Below are 19735 nucleotides of genomic sequence, written 5' to 3'. Positions count from 1 at the left end.
AAATTCCTGGAATATGAGCGTCTTAAGGTGCATCCTGAAAATGAATTCATTTCGCCAGGCAGAAAGGAAGGACAAATGAGAAAAGGAGACTCATATGATTCTGACATTTAATGACCTTCCTGAGAGGTCTGTTACCACCTTAGGCTAGAGCTTCAGAGGATGCTCGCTGAGGCTTAGGTATGCCCGTCATTCATTGTGACCTTACCTGTCACTTAACGCCTTAGCCTTCAATTCCACATTTGTCTATTGGGCACCATATTAATCCTAGCCCAGTTACATCACAGGGTGCATATGGTAGAAAGATCTAGAAGCTTGTGTAGGGAGTAATTTGATAGAGTAATGTCAGTTGTTTCAATCAGTAGAGTCAGTCTAGGACTTCCCTGATGGTACAATGGATAAGAATCCGCCTACCAATGCAGGGAACACAGGTTCGATCCCTGGTCCAGGAAGATCCCACATGAAGGACAGCAAATAACCCAGGCGCCACAGTAGCTGTGGAAGCAAGCCTGGGAGCTCTAGAGCCTGGGAGTTCCAACGACTGAGCCCCTGTGCTGCAGCTACCAAAGGCTGTGTGCCCTACAGCCTGAGCTCTGCAACGAGAAAAGCCGCCACAGCGAGAAGCCCAGACGCCACAGCGAAGCAGAGCCCCTGCTGGCTGCAACTGGAGAAAAGCCCTCGAGCAACAGCAAAGACCTATCACAGCCCAAATAAATAAAGACATGAAAGTCAGTCTCCTGTTCAGAGGTGTTAGTAGTTTACATTTGCTCAATAAGACGAGGGGTCGGATGCGGAAGACTTTGAATGCTAAGCCGATTCACAAATAGTACTTGCTGTTGTTTTTGTTTAGTTGCTAATTGTGTTCGACTCTTTGTGACTCTGTGGACTGTAGCCCGCCAGGCTCCTCTGTCCACGGGATTTCCCAGGCAATAAGACTGGAGTGAGTTGCCATTTCCTTCGGGGGACCTTCCTGACTCAGATCGAACTCGAATCTCCTGCATTCTTTACCATTGAGTCACCAGGGAAGCCTTTAAATAGAACTTAGACAAAAGGGATCCACAAAGGATAAAGAGAACTTCTATTTATTGAGCAATTGCTAGGTGCCAGGCACAGGATTTTGTGAAGCTGGTGCTAAATATTTGAATTTCACAAATGAGAAAATGGAGGCTCTCAGAAGATGAGTGATTTACACATTGACAGACATCTGGTGAGTGGAGGGGCCTTACCTGAGAGCCAGGTCCTGTTCCCCACAGGGAGTTATTTAGCAGGAAGGAGGAGTGGATCACATCCCCGTGGCTCTTGCACCAAAACTCCTGACTGTGCAGAGGCCCCAGGAGTATCTCACTTGTGTGCTTTCTTTCTTAGTTGAGCTGTTAAATTGATTGTTTTCCGTTCCCCAAACCTCCCTGCCTTCTCTATCTCTGTCCTGTGGCCGTTTCCCCCTCTGAGGGTGTCCCCGCATCGTCTGAGTCCCGCCCAGTCTCCTTCGGCTCCATCCCCATAAACCTCGTGCACAGCGCTGCTCCTGCTGTGGGGAAATGCGTCTGCTTGGTGCATTCTTTGAGGGATAACATTACTCTCATCTTCCAAAAATATGGAACCAACAACTAATTACTCCCCATCTGCTTTGTTTCAAGAAATGAACATGGACAAGGCCAGGGTATTATCTCCAGACTATTCTAAAAAGCTCTCAGCACTTTCAGGACTCACAAAGGGTATATGAGCAATCGTTCCCTTACTAGATTATGACCTATTTCTGTACGACTCCCACATGCCTCCCACTAGCCTCACAGCCAGCAATCTGGAAAGATCCAGCAGGAAGAAATTCACTCTAATCTTGGTCAGACCAAAGACCAAGGAAATACTTAAGATTCTTATGCCAGAGAGGATTGACACAAAAGTCACACTCAGGTGCAGAAAAGGAACAGAGAATAGTTTGAAAATTCATTTCCTTAAGAGGTTGAACTAAGAGAAAGCAAAGGCTGAGCAAGTTTCAGCCTTCCGTGTAATATTAGCAAATCTACCCCTGTTGCTCCTTGCTCCCTCCCCCTGCCACTGTGTCAGTCTTACCTTCTCTGTAAAAGGTCATCTCACTCTAGCTAATCAATCTAAACCTCTATTTTTTTTTAACTGAAAGTGATTCCTGACATGCAGTTCCATTCACATCTTGGTTTCAAGCCACCCGCTTTCAAAATTCAAAAGCATAATGGGATGGAATTCAGATTTTCACAAAACTTAGGAACTCAGAACTTGGCCAATTTTGCACATTGCGATTGCGTTTGGAGAGACATTCTACACTATTATTTGTTTGCCAAACATTGGTGATTCATATCTCAGATTTAGTCTTAGGTTTTCAATCTAATTCTCTTTATTTTGGTTATTGAAATGTAAGGCAAGGGTGTGTTAGAAAAAATCCAAAAACTACATAAAAGGTTAACAAATGCAAAGCAAATCAGCCTCACAAAGCAGAGCCCCAACCTGCCCGCAGGACGTGAGCATCGTTCGCAGTTTCTGTGGGCCTCCGCAGAGGCCCTGGGTGTGCAGCCCGTCTGCCCACCCGTGTGTGTGTTTATATATACTCCTGTCAAATGAGAGCAGCAGAGCCCGCTCTGCACCTAGCTTTTCTTTACTGTAATAATACATTTCAGCACATATGACCAACTCGTTCTTTTTCAAGATTGCATTGTATTTTATTTCATGTAAGAACGAGAAACCATTTTACCAAACCCCTATATAGCTTGGCATTTAAGCGGTTTCCTTCTTTGTTTTTTACAGATGGGTACAACACCCTTGTTTAAGTGCCTTTCTGGACATACAGGAATGTGCCTTGTGGAATGAATTCTTAGAGGGGCAATTGTAAGAGCCAAGAATCTGTCTTTTGTTCATTTGTTAGAAACTGCTAAATCGCTCTCCAAAGGCAATGCACAAATTCGCACTTCTGCCAAGATGCAAGAGCCCCTTTCCCCTCTAGTTACCAGACAAACTGCAGGCGTGCTGAGTCGCTTCAGTCGTGTCCCACTCTTTGAGACCCTATGGACGGCAGCCCGCCAGGCTCCTCTGCCCGTGGGATTCTCCAGGCAACAACACTGGCGTGGGTTGCCATGCCCTCCTCCAGGGCATCTTCCCGACCCGGGGAAGGAGCCCGCATTGCTCGCGTCTCCTGCGTTGGCAGGCGGGCTCTTTACCACGAGCGCCACCTGCCAAACGGGCCATTGTAAGGCAGTTCCCTCTTGGCCAGGCCGATAGCTGAACAACCGTATGTTACAGGTTGTGTTGCTGTTGTCTTTAGTCTTTTCTTTGTGGGTTGCCTGGTGTGTTCTGTGGGTTTGGTTTTTGGTGAAGGATGATAAATTTCGATACCTTTCCAGCTTGACTTGTCTTTTAATTTCTGCCATTTTTTTCCTTTGGTAATTTTTTTTTAATGTGTACTCATATCTGTTAGTCTTTTCCCTTATGTTTTCTGGCTCTGGTTTTGTTTTGCTGAGAAGGCCGCACCCACTCTCTTGAGAGACATAAAATATGAGTCAAGTAAACAGAGAGACATGCTTTTGTCTGGGAGAGAACATGTCATATAGTAATAATTAATCTAACACAGTCATAATAAGAACCCAAACGTTTTTAGAAACTTTGTTTTTAAGTGTTTTTTTCAATATCAAAACTAAATATGTGAGTAATAAAGAAAAATCAGAGAAATAAGTAGTTGGAGGAGGAAGGGTAATGCGGTTTGCACTACCAGATGTTAAAAGCTAGAAAATAACTAAAATCCAGTGGTTCCACCCATAAAAAGAGATGACAATTATGTAACATGATAGAAGTGTTAATTACTGCCATAATGGCAATCATATTACACTATATAAACTCACCAAATTAACATGCTGTACACCTTAAATTTACACAATTATGTCAAATACATTTCGATTTTAAAAATCCAGTAGTTCAGATGCCAAAATAAGCAAATAGAAGGACAAAATCAAGAAATGCAAGCAAGATTTGAATGAAAGTATTGAATTTTACAAATGTGACATTTCAGTAAGAGAGAGCAGCTACTGGGCAGTACACGGCCTTCCCTGGAGGCTCAGACTGTAAAGAACCCGCCTGCAACGTGGGAGACCTGCATTCGATCCCAGGGTCGGAAGATCTCCTGGAGAAGGGAATGGCTACCCACTGCAGTATTCTTGCCTGGAGAATTCCGTGGATGGAGAAGCCTGGTGGGCTGTAGTTCATGGGGTCACAGTCAGACACGACTGAGCAACTAACACACGCACACACCATGAAAATCGGCTATGTTTGGAGGAGAGGCCAGCCATAGAAATACAGTCTCCCACCTAAATCCTCATCCCAAACTTATTTGCAATTGTGGTAAATGCTGCTAAGTCACTTCAGTCGTATCCGACTCTGTGTGACCCCATGGACTGTAGCCCGCCAGCTGCCCATGGAATTCTGCAGGCAGCTGTAGCAAATATTCAAACATAAATGAAATTATAACTACCAGAAGAGAATTTACTTTTATGATGCTGAGATATATAAAATCTTTCTTGAAATGCACAGAATTAATTAATAATAAAGGAAAAGATAGACAAATTTGATTATGTAAAATGTAAGTAGTTCTGCAAAATTTTCATAACCAAAACCAATGCACGTGACAGAGTGATATATCCACAAGAGACAAAAAATGTTTCAAACAGTTAAGAAAGTGAGGAGATAGATAAAGGTAATGGTGGACATTAACATACTAGAAAATAATAAGAAAATGGATATATAAAAGCAAGAGTTCACATTTGGCATGAATACATTAAACGTAACTATTTGCTTTCTTACTAGTCTTTTTCCTTTTTAATTTTCGCCTCCTTTTCTCTTATCTCTCCTCCTTGCAGCTACATCAGCCTGCAAGCTCACGTCCCCACACTCGAGCTGTCCAGGCTCACAACCAGTTATGTCCACTTCCAGACGTAGACTCATCTTTGGTGTTTGTGAGTATAAAGGTACAATACTTAAACATCAGCGTGGATGGCAGATAAATAGATATGACTCTAACAATTGTTTGGTTGCTCAAATGGAATTAGATTATATGTGATTTCTTCATTTTGCTCAGTGGTATCAGATGGAAATTCCTCCGGTTAAATTTCCCTCCTTCTTGCCTTCTTTCCCCCTCTTTCTCTCCTTTCCCCTTCTCCACCCCCCTCTTCTCCTTTCTCTCCTTCACTCTCCTTTTGTCAGCTGCATAATAGTTTATGATATAAACAGAATCATTGTTCCTTAATTGAAAAATGTTCAGTTTGTTTCCAGTGTTTCGCCCCTATGAACAAAGCTGTAATAAACATCTTTGTCCAGTGATCTTATATATGGTACTTTCATTTCATGAGACATGGAACTTACCCGTATTTTAAAAATCTTACCGTATTATTAGTATAGAAAAGGTCATAGATTATGCTACAGGAATTAGTTTTTTCTCTGTTTATTTGAAATTTTCTTTTCATATCTTTTCTAGTGACTAACAACCTGAATATATGGAATTTATGGGTTACGATATTTCTCACTCTCTGTAGGATTTTCCTCCTTAAATATAGTTGGAACAGTTTGAGACAAGAATTATCTTTTCCCCCTTATAAATGGTTTTCTTCTTCCTGGATGCTTATAGGATTTATATTTATTTTAAAAATGTAGTCACTTTCAAAGAATATGTCTTAGCTGATTACTTTTTATGAAAGATGTGATAAACACTCAATCTAATAGCATAGTTCTTTTTGTCTTTTCAACAAAGTTTTTTAAATCCTTAAAAAAAGTCCTTCCTAGATAAAATTTTCCATTTTGATGTATTTTTTTTTGTATTTCAAGTACATCAACTAATCTGTATGAAAGAATGTATTTGCCTGTCATTTGTACTTAACAAAAATTTCCAAATTACTCTTTATCCTCATAGCCTGTGTAATTTCTAAAATATCATCCATATTTCAGTCCCAATTTTTTCTTCTTTAAAGACCTTTTAAGAGTAGCTTTATTGAGAAGGAGGCACAGAGATTCCCCATATACCCCTGGCCACACGCACAGCTTCCCCCGTTATCAACGACCCCCACCAGAGTGGCGCAGTCATTAGTTACAACTGATGAACGTTCATTGACGTCTCACAATCACAGAGTCCATAGTTTGCCCTAGGACTCCTTCTCCGTACTGTACAGTGTATGGGTTTAATGTGTGAGTAGCTCAGTTGTGTCCAACTCTTTATGACCCCCTGGACTGCAGCCCACCAAGCTCTGCCCACGGGCTTCTCCAGGCGGGAACACTGGAGTGGGCTGCCATTCCCTTCTCCAGGGTCCTCCCGACAGGAGCGAACCCAGGTCTCCTGCCCCGCAGGCAGCTTCTTTACCATCTGAGCCTGCACGGGTTGAAGCAGTGTGCAGCTCTGTCACTGCACTGCCATAACAATATTTCCAACGCCCTAACAGTCCCTGTGCTCCAGCTGTTCTTCCCGCCTTCCCTCCCCGATCGTTGATCTGTTTACCGTCTTCATAGTTTTGTCTCTTCCAATAGGTCACAGAGCTGGAATATTATAGCGTGTGGCCTTTCCAGACGGGCTTCTTTCACTTAGTGACGTGCATTTAACATTTCTCCCTGTCTTTTCGTGGCTTCATAGTCCATTTCTTTTTAGTGCTTGGTAATACTTAGTGTGGTCTCGATGTTCCAATTTACTTGTGCATGCCCCTACTGAAGGACATCTTCGTTTGCTTCCAAGTTTTGGCAATTACGAACAAAGCTCATCTAAACATTCATGTACAGATTTTTGTATTTTGTGTTGACATGTTTTTGGTTCCTTTGGGTAAATACCAAGAAGTACAATTGTTGGGTTATATAAGAAGGTTATTAGTTTTGCAAGAAACCACCACACCGTCTTCCAGCGCAGCTACACCATTCTGCATCACCAGCAGCAGTGAAGGCGAGCTCCTGTGGCCCCACATCCCACCACCATTTGGTGTCAGCAGTGTTCTTAATTTTGACCATTTACATACACGTGCAGAGGTATCTCGGGCTTCCCAGGTGGCTCAGTGGTAAAGAATCCACCTGCCGACGCAGGAGACGCAAGGGGCGGGGTGGGGGGGGGGTTCAATCCCTGGGTCGGGAAGGTTCCCGGAAAGAGAAAACGGCAATCTACTCCAGTATTCTTGCCTGAAAAATCCCATGGATAGAGGAGCCTGGTGTGCTACAGTCGATGGGGTCGAAAGAAAAGAGTCAGACACGACTCAGCAACTGGGCACACACACACGCAGTGGTATTTCATTGTTGTTTGATTCTAATTGGCCTGATGACGTATGACGTGGAGCACCTCTTCACAGAGCTATTTTCTATCTGCACATCTGCTCTAGTGAGATAGCTTCTAAGGTCTTTGACCCATTTTTAAAATCAGATTCTTTCTTTCTCACTGTTGAATTTTAGGAATTCTCTGTACATTTTGGATAGCAATCCTTTAGCAGGTGTGTCTTCTGCAAATATTTCCCCTAGTCTGTGGCTTCTCTTAAAACTTTTGTCTGTTGAAAAGTGTAAGTTTTTAATTTTGATGAAGTCTAGCTTATCAAATCTATTTCATGGACCATGTCTTTAGTACTGCTTCTTAAAAAGTGTCCCCAGATCCAAACAATCTAGGTTTTCTCCTATGCTAGCGTCTATGAATTTCGCATAGTGTTACACTGTACGCTCAGGTCTGTGATGCACTTTGCGTTAGTCTGTGGGGGGATAAGGTCTGTGCTAGGCTTTCTGGTTTGGTTCCGTTTGTTTCTTTGCCTCGGGACGCCCAGTTTTTCCAGCGTCATCGCTGAGGAGGCCACCTTTGCTCCACGATATTTTCTTTTCTCCTCTGACTATATTCGCGTGGCTTTATCTCTGGGCTCTCTGTCTGTTTGCCTGCTCTCTCTCGAGGACCACACTGTCTTGATTACTGTAGATTTAGAGTAAGCAGGCCTGACAGTCACGGCGTGTCAGCTCTCCAGCTTTGCTCTTCTTCAGCATTGTGCTGACTTTTCTGGGTCTTTCGACTCTCTGTGTAACATCTTGCTGGGACTTTTGTTGATACTCCAGTGAATCTATAGATCATGTTGGGAAGAACTGACTGCTTGACAGTCGTGAATCTTCCTGTCCATAAGCATGGCCTACCTCTCCACTTATTTAGTTCTTTTCTATTTCCTTCATCAGAGTTTTATGGTTTTCCTCATATAGATCTGATACATATTTTTTAGATTTATACCAAACGTATTTCACTTGGAGGGTATTAATGCAAGTGGCATTTTTAATTTCAAATTCCACTTGTTCATTGGTGGTATATAAGAAAACAACAGGCTTTTATATTATCCTCATATCCTGCAACCTTGTTATAATCTCTTATTAGTACCAGGAGTTTTGTCATGGATTCTTTCAAATGTTCCATATAGACAATCAAGTTGTCAACAAAGACAGTTTTATATTTACCTTCTTAATCTGTATACCTTTTCTTTTCTTCCTGCGATAGCAAGAACTTGCAGCATAATGTTGAAAAGGAGTAAGAGGAGACACCCTTGCCTTCTGCTAGATCTTAATGGGAAAGCTTCAAGTTTCTCACTTAAGTTTGATGTTAGCTATAGAGTTTTCATAGATAATCTTTACCAAGTTGAGAAAGTTGCCCTCTAATCCATGTTTACTGAGAATTTTTATCACAAATGGGTGTTGGATTTTGTCGAACACTTTCCTTCATCTATTGACATGATCATGTGATTTTTCTTTCTATTGATGCAGTGGGTTACATTAATTGATTTTGAGATGTTGAACCAGCCTTGCATGCCTGGAATAAGTCCCACTTAGTTGTGGGGTGTAATTCTTTCTATATTTTTTTGGATCTGACTTGCTAATATTTTGTTGAGACTATTTGCATATATTTTCATGAGAGGCATTGGTCTGTAGTTTTCTGTTCTTATAATGCCTTGTCTGGATTTGGTATTAGGGTAATTCTAGACTTAAAGAATGAGTTAGGAAGTGTGCCCCTGTTTTAATCATCTGAAAGCCGTTATAAACAATGCTATCATTTCTTCCTCTAATGTGAATTCACCAGTGAATCCAGTTGGGTCTGGTACTTTCTGTTTTAGAAGGTTATTAACTTTTCGTTCAACTTCTTTAATAGATATCAGTTCAGTTCAGTCGCTCAGTCGTGTCCGACTCTTTGCAACCCCATGAATCGCAGCACGCCAGGCCTCCCTGTCCATCACCATCTCCCAGAGTTCACTCAGACTCACGTCCATCGAGTCAGTGATGCCATCCAGCCATCTCATCCTCTGTCGTCCCCTTCTCCTCCTGCCCCCAATCCCTCCCAGCATCAGAGTCTTTTCCAACGAGTCAGCTCTTCGCATGAAGTGGCCAAAGTACTGAAGTTAGATATAGTCCTACTCAAATCATCTATTTCTTCTTCTGTGAGTTTTGGCAGGTTGTGTTTTTCAAGGAATTTATCCATTTCATTCAGGTTATCAAATTTGTGAGTACAGAGTTCTTCATAGTATTCTTTTATTATCTTTTTTGATGTATAGTTTCATTTTTTACAGTGTCAATCTTAATAAATTCGATAGTCCTAAAATGTTAAAGTTGTTCTTCTTCACTTATTAATTCTCCTTCCATTTCATTCTTTAATCTCTAGGTTACAGAGCTCAAGGTTGTATTTCCTTGAAGGTATAAGTATTTATCTTTCTAATTATCCTATTAACCAAGATATTTAGATATCTTAAGCAAGTGTTTTTTTCAGACGAATGTTAATCAGTATTCTACAAACTGCATTCTTTAATATTTTAGGAAAGGAGGTATAGAAGTTTTTCATTTTCTTTTTGTTTTTCTTTGATCTTCTGCTTAATCTTCTTTTGACATTCATGTCAGGTCTGTTATTTGCCCCCAGAGGGTTTAAATAAATTATCCTCAACTCTATTCTCTGTTTATTTGAATTATATGGAATTCCATTTCAATTCACCTATTGGCTTTTTAGGCATACCTCATTGCATTACGTTTTTAGTGATTACTTAGAAGTTATTATACATTTCCTTAACTTTTACAGCCTAGAGTTAATGCCACCTTACATAAAATGTAGAAACCTTTAGGCCACATGAGATTTAGATAATATTTGAACCTCTCCTTAACACAGGAAAATGAGTGCTTGAAGTTTATGGAATTTTTGCTTTTTCTGTTTCTTTCTTTTTTTTTATTTTTGAGCCATCTGAGGAAGAAACTAGAAGGAAACGATTTACCTTGAGTATTTTTCTTAAATTCCAAAAAGAAACAAACCATTCCCCTCCATTTCTTGCTCTTCCTTTCCATGAGTAAACACAGGCAAGCAAGAGTATCACACGTTCACACACACGTGCACATGTGCGCACACACACTTATTCTTCTATACACTTGCCTAAATGAAGTTTCTTCTGTTGCATGTTTTTGTTTTTAAATATCGTTGTCATATGGAAATCAGTAAGAAAATATTTCAGCCTTAGGACACAGTCACTGTGATAAGGAGCCGAATGAGGCGGACAGCACGCTGCAGCATGGCGCAGCGTGGGCCCCGACTGTGTGGCTGCTCAGTCCCCTCGGATGCAAAGATGTTCTGGCTCTAGGAGGTGCTGTGTCCAGATATGCGAGACGTCCCGGCAGATGCTTAGTCTGGTCTCATGTGCTCACAATGACCAGGAGGCTGACTTCTGTTTCATGAAATCAGCCAGTGGCTCTGCTTGGCGGAGCAGATCTGACTGTGAGTCATCTCACGCTGAAGCAGAGGCATCGGGGAGAGAGACAGGACATCGGTGCTGCTCTGAGCGCCACCGAGAGGGCAGAAGCGGCTCCTGAGACAGGCGATCGGGCAGGGCCATGTCCACCTGAAGTTCTCAGCATCCTTGACGGCCAGCGTTCTCCAACTATAGCCAGTAAGCCATCTAGAAGGCAACAGGGATGTTGATGCTTCCAAGCTTTTCCGTGGACAGAAATTATCAGTCAACCTTTTTAAAGAAAAAATAAATTTCAAACTGATGTTGGGTTCAAGCATATGAGATGCTATTGGCTATCAGAACCTTCAGTAGGTACTGAACCGATGTAACAACATTGTTAGGCAATTACGCATTCACTGGAGAAAGCATAATGAGTAAAACCATTTCTCTCGTGGTGACCGTTTAACTCCTAACATTTTCAGAGGCCGCCAATATTTTCACAGCTGTACTATTTCCTCTTAAGAACACACTAGATCATCAATGTTCCATTAGTTAGCTTTCCACTTCAATAGATCTCTCATTCTTTCTTTCCCTCTCCTGCTGCTCTTAACTAACCTTTTAAAATTTTTTCTAAAAGCAATACATGCCCAAAGTAAAATATTGAACATTATAGAAAAAATATAATACAAAAATGAAAAGAACTTCTGCTCTCAGCCCCTGCATTTCCAGAGGTAGTCATTACAAACAGTGCTTTCTTTCCAGAACTTTCCCTGAATACAATGTAAGAAACACAAATCAATAGATTGATTAATTAAAAATGGCTGAATAATGCTCTGTTACTTGCTTTTTCATACTTAACATTTGTTAGACACATTTCCCTAGCAATTCACAAACAGGTTGATTGCCCTTTTCAAAATTTGCATTTTGTTATACTACGCAATGGTGCCATCATTTATTAACCAATATTCCATAGATCACTATTTAGATGACTGCAGAGGGTTTAATATTAAATGTTCCAATGAATATCCTTACACACTCTTTTTGGAAAAATAGGGCTAGTGTATCAATAGGAAATTTTTCCGTAGGTCTTCATAAACTTTTTTACTGATATAAAATTCTAATAATTTTCAAATATAGGGGAAGTTGGTTTTTTTTTTTTTTCATTTTGTTCTTTCAAAGTTTCTGCTCATTCTCAAATGACACTCTTTCTTATTTTGGTCTTCTATAAGCCTACCCTAAACTGTGACAAAATTAATCTTTTTAAAAAGTTATGTTGATCAGCAGGATCCATAATTTCTTCTTTATAGATCACTTAAATAATTATGTTTCACAGACAAAGCTCAAGGCTGGGGCATAACAGCAGCCTCCCCTGCCCCTTTGAACTGGGTATTCTGGAGATTTCACCCCTCAGCCTGACTGGCTGACCTTTGTTGATTTTACTTGAAGCTATTATTCTAATTGACTCAGTTCTGGCTGACATCTGGATGTGTTTTATAACAGACTGTTTTCATAATTCCACAAAAAAGTTCTCAGGATTAATACTTGTTTATTTTCATCTTCCATTGGACCTTAAATAAACTTGCAGCCAATTGTAGCAGAACTCCTTACTGGAAGCCATTTTACATAAATAAAGGAGATGGTAAATCCATCAAACCTCGGGTTTTCTGTTGCTTTAAAACTTCTTGCCAATAGAGCCTTATTCAGGAAGAACCATAAAGTCAACCAATAGCAAAGCATCCAGGAATGGTTGCAGGTTTGCTGGAGCAGGACAGTCAGATGTGTGGGTGGTGTACGCAGTCGCCGTCCCACTTGAGTAGAAGGGCAGTGGGGGGGGGGCAGGAGTGCACGTGTGCTCATCTGGGCAGGCGACCCAGCACACAGTGGCGAGATGTCTTATCAGTGCTTTGCTCTCTCTGTTGTAGGCACTTTTCTTCCCTGTCTCATCTGAAGACTTTTCCATTTTCCCTTTAAGTTTTCTGACTCTAAGCTCCTAATTCAAGAAGCTTCCCCAATCCCAAAGTTACAAAATTGTTCTCTTGGATTTCCTTCTGATAATTTTTGGCTTTAATTGTTTCTTATTTAATTAACCTGATAAGGATCTAAATGCATTGCCACTTAGGATTTAGCCAGTGGAGCTGATGTATATTTTACTGAGTAATAACCCTGTGCTAGCCTGATTTAAACACCACTTTTACTATTTCAGAAATCTTCTTGCCTGTATACCTCGGTTTCTAGACGCATGTTTCTGCTCCATCTCTCCTCAGTGATCCGTCTCCTCTGAGGTTAGTTCAAGGCTATCTGGATCACTGAAACACTGTGATGTGCTTTAATAGCTATACAGCAATTACCACACAATTGCCTTCGCCTTTTCCAGAATTTTCTTGGCTCTCCTGGCATGTTTCACTTCCAGATACACTTTAGAATTTTTTGGTATTGAAATGAAATCAGGTTGGGATACTGATTAGAGTTATATAATAGCACGTTTGCACATTAATTAAAAGAATTGACATCTATATATATCTGAATAATTCATCCTGAGGATTGTTCTGCAGGTTAATTTTGAAGGGTTGTTTGTACTATGTTATCAGGCTTATGCTATCCATTAAAGGGATTTGGCGATTATTTCTTTTTGCAGCGATGTCTGAAATAGTTTCAGCAAAATAATTATCTGTTCCTTAAGTTTTAACTACATATTACTCTCTACCCAGTCTGTAATGGCAGTTTTGATTTTCCCCATGGCATAAGGAGTTGTTTTTACAACATTTCTGAGCTTCCAATGTGTCCACTTACCCTTCTGTCATTTAATTCTAGTTTTGTTCTACTTGCGAACTCTTTTGAACTTTCCACGAGACCCTGTCTGTAACTCTAACTGTTCTATAACAATTCTGCAACTTTGTGTGTGTTGCTGTTGCCGTTCAGGCGCTCAGTCCTGTCCGACTCTTTGCGACCCCATGGACTGCAGCACACCAGGCTTCCCTGTCCTTCCCTGTCTCCCGGAGTTTGCTCAAACTCATGTGCATCGAGTCAATGATGCCATCTGAGCATCTCGTCCTCTGTCGCCCCCTTCTCCTCCTGCCTTCATTCTTTCCCAGCATCAGGGTCTTTTCCGGTGAGTCAGCTCTTCACATCAGATGGCCAAAGTGTTGGCACTTCAGCTTCAACATCAGTCCTTCCAGTGAATATTCAGGTTGATTTCCTTTAGGACTGATTGTTTTGATTTCCTTGTTGCCCAAAGAGTTTTCACAAGCACCACAATTGGAAAACATCAATCTGTGACTCTCCTTGCTGTAACCCTTAGTACATGGACTTCTGTGAATCTGACCTTAGCTTCTCAACTTTGTCTTCATCATCCTTATATCGCTACAAATTTTCTTTTCCTGAGGGAGGACTTTTATGTTCTGCTTTAATAGCCAAACAGCAATTACCAACCAATTACTTGCTCATGAAAGTTTCTGCAGTACCTAATCTGTTCATCATTGCTTTTGTGCCATTTTCATTTGAGATAATTATGTTTTTCATTTTAAATTCATCCATTTCTTGTCAGTTTTTCCTCCTTCATAAATTCACAGTTCAGTTCAGTTCGGTTCGGTTGCTCAGTCGTGTCCGACTCTTTGCGACCCCATGAATCGCAGCACGCCAGGCCTCCCTGTCCATCACCAGCTCCCGGAGTTCACTCAGACTCACGTCCATCGAGTCCGTGATGCCATCCAGCCATCTCATCCTCGGTCGTCCCCTTCTCCTCCTGCCCCCAATCCCTCCCAGCATCAGAGTCCTTTCCAATGAGTCAACTCTTCGCATGAGGTAGCCAAAGTACTGGAGTTTCAGCTTCAGCATCAGTCCTTCCAATGAACACCCAGGACTGAGCTCCTTTAGAATGGACTGGTTGGATCTCCTTGCAGTCCAAGGGACTCTCAAGAGTCTTCTCCAACACCACAGTTCAAAAGCATCAATTCTTCAGTGCTCAGCTTTCTTCACAGTCCAACTCTCACGTCCATACATGACCACAGGAAAAACCATAGCCTTGACTAGACAGACCTTTGTTGGCAAAGTAATGTCTCTGCTTTTGAATATACTATCTAGGTTGGTCATAACTTTCCTTCCAAGAAGTAAGCATCTTTTAATTTCATGGCTGCAGTCACCATCTGCAGTGATTTTGGAGCCCCCAAAAATAAAGTCTGCCACTGTTTCCACTGTTTGCCCATCTATTTCCCATGAAGTGATGGGACCAGATGCCATGATCTTCATTTTCTGAATGTTGAGCTTTAAGCCAACCTTTTCACTTTCCTCTTTCACTTTTCATCAAGAGGCTTTTTAGTTCCTCTTCCCTTTCTGCCATAAGGGTGGTGTCATCCACATATCTGAGGTTATTAATATTTCTCCCAACAATCTTGATTCCAGCTTGTGCTTCTTCCAGCCCAGCGTTTCTCATGATGTACTCTGCATAGAAGTTAAATAAGCAGGGTGACAATATACAGCCTTGACATACTCTTACATTTTACTGAGAGTTCAAATCCAGATTTTTAGGTGATTTCTACTTTTTCTTGAAGTCAGTCTATTGTTCTGTTTCCAAACGAAACCAAGTGCATGGTGTGTTTTTTCTATTTGCTTATCCCTACAAAGGGAAGTCCACACAGCATTGTGTGGGATCTGTCGGAGACCACTGGCTTCCAATTAGAATCTCTCAGGCTACAATCAAAGAATGGAAAAGCTGGAATTTCTAGGCATTCCCTTTCTCCAGGTGAGTTTCCAGAGAGTTTAGGAGGTAGGAATGGATTAAGAATTGGAGATGGAGGTAAGAAGAGGTTTAAGCACAGTGCTAAGTAGTTTATATTCGATATCTGTGGGGCACTGTCACGGCCTCCCTTGATACGAGGGGAACCACCCCTGCCGCTGCGTTTGATTCACGTGGACTTCTCTCTCCACCACTTGGGCCTCCCTGGGGGCTCTAGTAAAGAATCTGCCTGAAAAGTGGGAGAACTGGTTAGGATCCTTGGGTAGTGAAGATCTCCTGGAGAAGGGAATCTTCTACCCTCTCCAGTATTCTCGTCTTCACTTTCACTTTCTCTCTGCACTGAGGCAAATATAAGCAGGTGGAGAAAAGTGTAAGGCATTTCGTTTGCAGCCCTGAAGTTTGACTCTGCCCCCCGTAGCCCACGCACTCCCCCTGCTCCTTTCGACTGTCATTCCACAAACACCACGTCTCCTTGTTTCCTGTGTAAGGGGGCAAACAGATGTTTTCTGAAACATTTTTCTCTTTCCTGTAAGTGATTTTAGAGATCTGCTCTTTCTCTAAGTCCTCTAGATAACATGCTATTCTCCTTGAGCAGCAAGATCATGCCATGGAAACTTCTTTTTAATGTTCAGTCACACAAGGAAAAACTATATCTACGCTTGGCCTCCCCTGACAGACACAGGATGTGAACTGCCCTGGGTCACCTCCATTTTTCCTCTTGAGGAGTTCAATGACCCTCTCTCCAATGAATGTCTGGAGAGGTGGCAAACAGAGCCCATAGCTCCATTTCACTTCAGCATAGTCATCCAGATAGAGCCGGATCCCAGGTCTTACCTAGTGTGGCTGACATCCCCCGCCGTGGACCGCCAGGGTCTATGGTAAGAGAGTCAGATGCAGTCTATGGGCCTTTCTCGTGTTCACCATTTCCTGAACATACAGAACAGTGGATTTCCCTGGGGGCTCAGTGGTAAAGAACCCACCTGCCGATGCGGGAGATGCAGGTTCAGTCCCTGGGTCGGGAAGATCCCTGGAGAAGGAAATGGCACCCACTCCAGTATTCTTGCCTGGAGAATCCCATGGACAGAGGAGCCTGGCGGGCTACAGTCCATGGGTTGCAAAGAGCTGGACACGACTGAGTGGAACACAACATGTCCTGAACACACTATGCACCTTTGTGAAAGTTGTCACCTCAGTCAGGAATGCCCTTCCCCCAACTGCATCTGCTAATCGACATTCAGATGAAATGCACTTCTTCAGTGGAACGCCTGGCCATCCCTTTCCTCCTTATCACCCGTGACCTATCACCTGTAAACTCTGACCTCAGGGATCCATGTTTGAAATACGAGCTTCACTTAGCTGTCTACCTGCTCTGCTCTGCAGGTTGGTCCGTAATTCATGCTTGTGTTACAGAGCTTGGGCAAGCCGCGGAGCAGACACGTTCACAAGGGCCCTGCAGCCCGTTCCAGGAACACCTGTGCCCTGCAGGTCCCTTCGGGAGCAATTCTAATAGTAGGAGCCACACAGAGAACTGCCTGGCCATGAGAAGAACCTCAAATCCTGCACAGCATAAGGACATGACAAATAGTAATCACACAGCACAGCCAGTAACAATAATGGTAACTACGTACACTGGGAGAAATTGACTTATGATTATGAACAGCTATCATCACGAGAAATGTTACCCTGGAAGCGGTTGGGTCATCTCCAGAGCCGAGTGCTCCAGAGTAGAGACAGAGGACAGAACAAAGAAAATCTGCACTAGAAAGACCTGATTCTCTGTGGGAAAAGGTAACGGGAGAAGCCCTTGAAAGATCAGCAGGGTGTAGCCTGCCACCTTTCCATTCACTTGGCTCTCCTCTGCCTTTCTCCTATCTACACCACAACCAGCAGTAGCAAGAGGGGTAACTAACACGGGCCACAAATGCTTCAGGAATATAGTTTCCTCACATCCAGAGTTTCTCTCCCTCTCACCTCAACCCAGCGGTATATGTAGAAAAGGAAAACAGAATCTCAGAGATCTGGAGCCAAGAACTGAAACCCATTCCTATCTGACCCAAACTGTTATACTGATTTTCTGTTACTGGCCACTTAAAAGGGAGCCCCACTGGTCCCTAATGGGAGTAAAGCAGCAGGTGTGCCCTGGAAACCGTAAGAGGAGATGGAGCAACGACGGCAGAGCTCTGTCCACCTGCTGCGGTGCCTCTAGCCGAGCAGCAAATCCATCTGGGGAACGCGCTCTGTGTTTCCTTGAAGAACTAAATATACAGGTTGCCCATTAAGCCCCTGAAAAGAGATGAGAATAGCCAGGTATCAGTCAGCATGAGACAAAGTTATGCTACAGCAGCACACAGCCTCCAAATCTCAGTGGATTAAAATAACAAAGATCTATGTCTTCTCATGCCACATGCCCAGTTTAGATTAGCAAGGGGGCTCTGCTCCTCAGAGTCACTCAGCAAGCCAGTGTGCTAAAGCAGCCTCTATTTCCAGAATTCCAGTCATTGCAGCAGAGGGCGAGAGCACTACAGAGGCCTCACATCAGCAATTAGAAGCTATGGTCTGGAGAGGGTGCACTATTTCCACGTATAACTCATTCCCCAGGAGGAGTCACATGGCCTCGCCTAACCACAAGGGAACCAGGAAGTGCAGTCCTGCCATATGCCTCGTCGGTGTGATGTAGTCACAAAGTCGTGTCCGTCTCTTTATGACCCGATAGACCGTAGCTTGCTCCTCTGTCCATGGCATTTTCCAGGCAAGAATACTGGAGTGGGCTGCCATTTCCTTCTCTAGGGAATCTTCCTGACCCAGGGATGGAACCCGGGTCTCATGCACTGGCAGGCAGATTCTTTATCGCTGAGCCACCAGGGAAGTCCAGCATAAGCCTAGGGGGAGGGAGGAGAAGAAAATGAGGCCACACCCAGCTGCACCTGCCTCCTGTGGTCACTAGTATCGATTCGCAGCCCCGTAAGACCTGCAAGTCGCTCCAGAGAAGATTGTGGGGATGGTCAAAGGGGGCCATAGTGCTTCCAGCAGAACAAGGAAGAGACAAGCATCTTGCCCCTCAGAGGAGGACTTCTAAGAGCAACTGTATGGTTTTATCTCTGCATTTTTCTGCATCTGCGAGCTAATTTTTCTACCTAAGGACAAGCACTAATTTTAGAGGTGGAAAAAAATTAAGTGTGAATTATATCTTGATAGAATCAGTTAAAAATTATGGGCAGAACTAAACTGATCACTTTCTCCTTTGGTGTGATCAGTGCTACTCCAGGAGTCACTATTTTTACAAGGCTAGAAGGCAGTAGACTATCATTTCCAAATTCTACAACTTCTTCTCTTTTCTATTAAATAGGGGAGGCAGACTACATATCTCTAGGATCCCTTTTGTCCTGGAATGGTATGAATATAAATCAAGGAAAATTAATTTTCACTCTTGCTATTGCTAAAAAATAATCCCATCTTCTTGGCCAGCACTTTATTCCTCCTGAGCCAATGATGCTGGAGTCCCTCAAATGAAGTCCTAGAACCTCTTTACTCACGTGGTTCCCTTCCTCTGGGTAAGCTTCTCCTGTCCTGTTTGTGTCACAACCTCTATATTGATACCCCCAGAGGCTCAAGGACAGGCACTCAAATAAACTTCCCAATATCTCCATCTTTGGCTTCCCAGGTGGCTCAGAGGTAAAGAATCCACCTGCCAGTACAGGGGGTACAGGACACGCGGGTTTGATCCCTGAGTCAGGAAGCTCCACAGGAGAAGAAATGGCAACCCACTCCAGTATTCTTGCCCAGAGGACTGCGTGGATGGAGGAGAGGCTGGCAGGCTGCAGTCCACGGGGTCACGAAGAGTCAGGCAGACTGAGCAGTATTCTTGCCCGGAGGACTGCGTGGATGGAGGAGAGGCCGGTAGGCTGCAGTCCACGGGGTCACGAAGAGTCAGGCATGACTGAGCAAGAGCACGCATGCATTCCCTCTCTCGCAGTCAGATCAGAAGGCCCCAGGGTGATGGTCTCCCCACCGTCAGCCTAACGCTCTTCAGTGTCACCATCAGTAAGCTGGCTGCTTCTGCTTAAGACCGAGGAGTTATCCTGGAGACCGCCCTCTTCCTTCTCATCTAGTCTAATCCTTCCATCCAATAATTCTGATCCATTCTGCCTCTCAACGGACTCCATCTTATTCCCCTCCACCTCCACCCCACCACCCCAGGTTGAACCACTGTCAACCTGAAAATAAGCAACCTGAAAATAAGCAATCAATCACCTCTGCTGCTATTCTTAGTACTTCTGCTCTTATACTTCCCAATTCATCCCAGACACAGAAGTTG

The sequence above is a fragment of the Oryx dammah genome, unplaced genomic scaffold, assembly GCF_014754425.2.
Source record: "Oryx dammah isolate SB20612 unplaced genomic scaffold, SCBI_Odam_1.1 HiC_scaffold_6, whole genome shotgun sequence".
Taxonomy (NCBI): domain Eukaryota; kingdom Metazoa; phylum Chordata; class Mammalia; order Artiodactyla; family Bovidae; genus Oryx; species Oryx dammah.
This window is presented reverse-complemented; position numbering follows the sequence as displayed.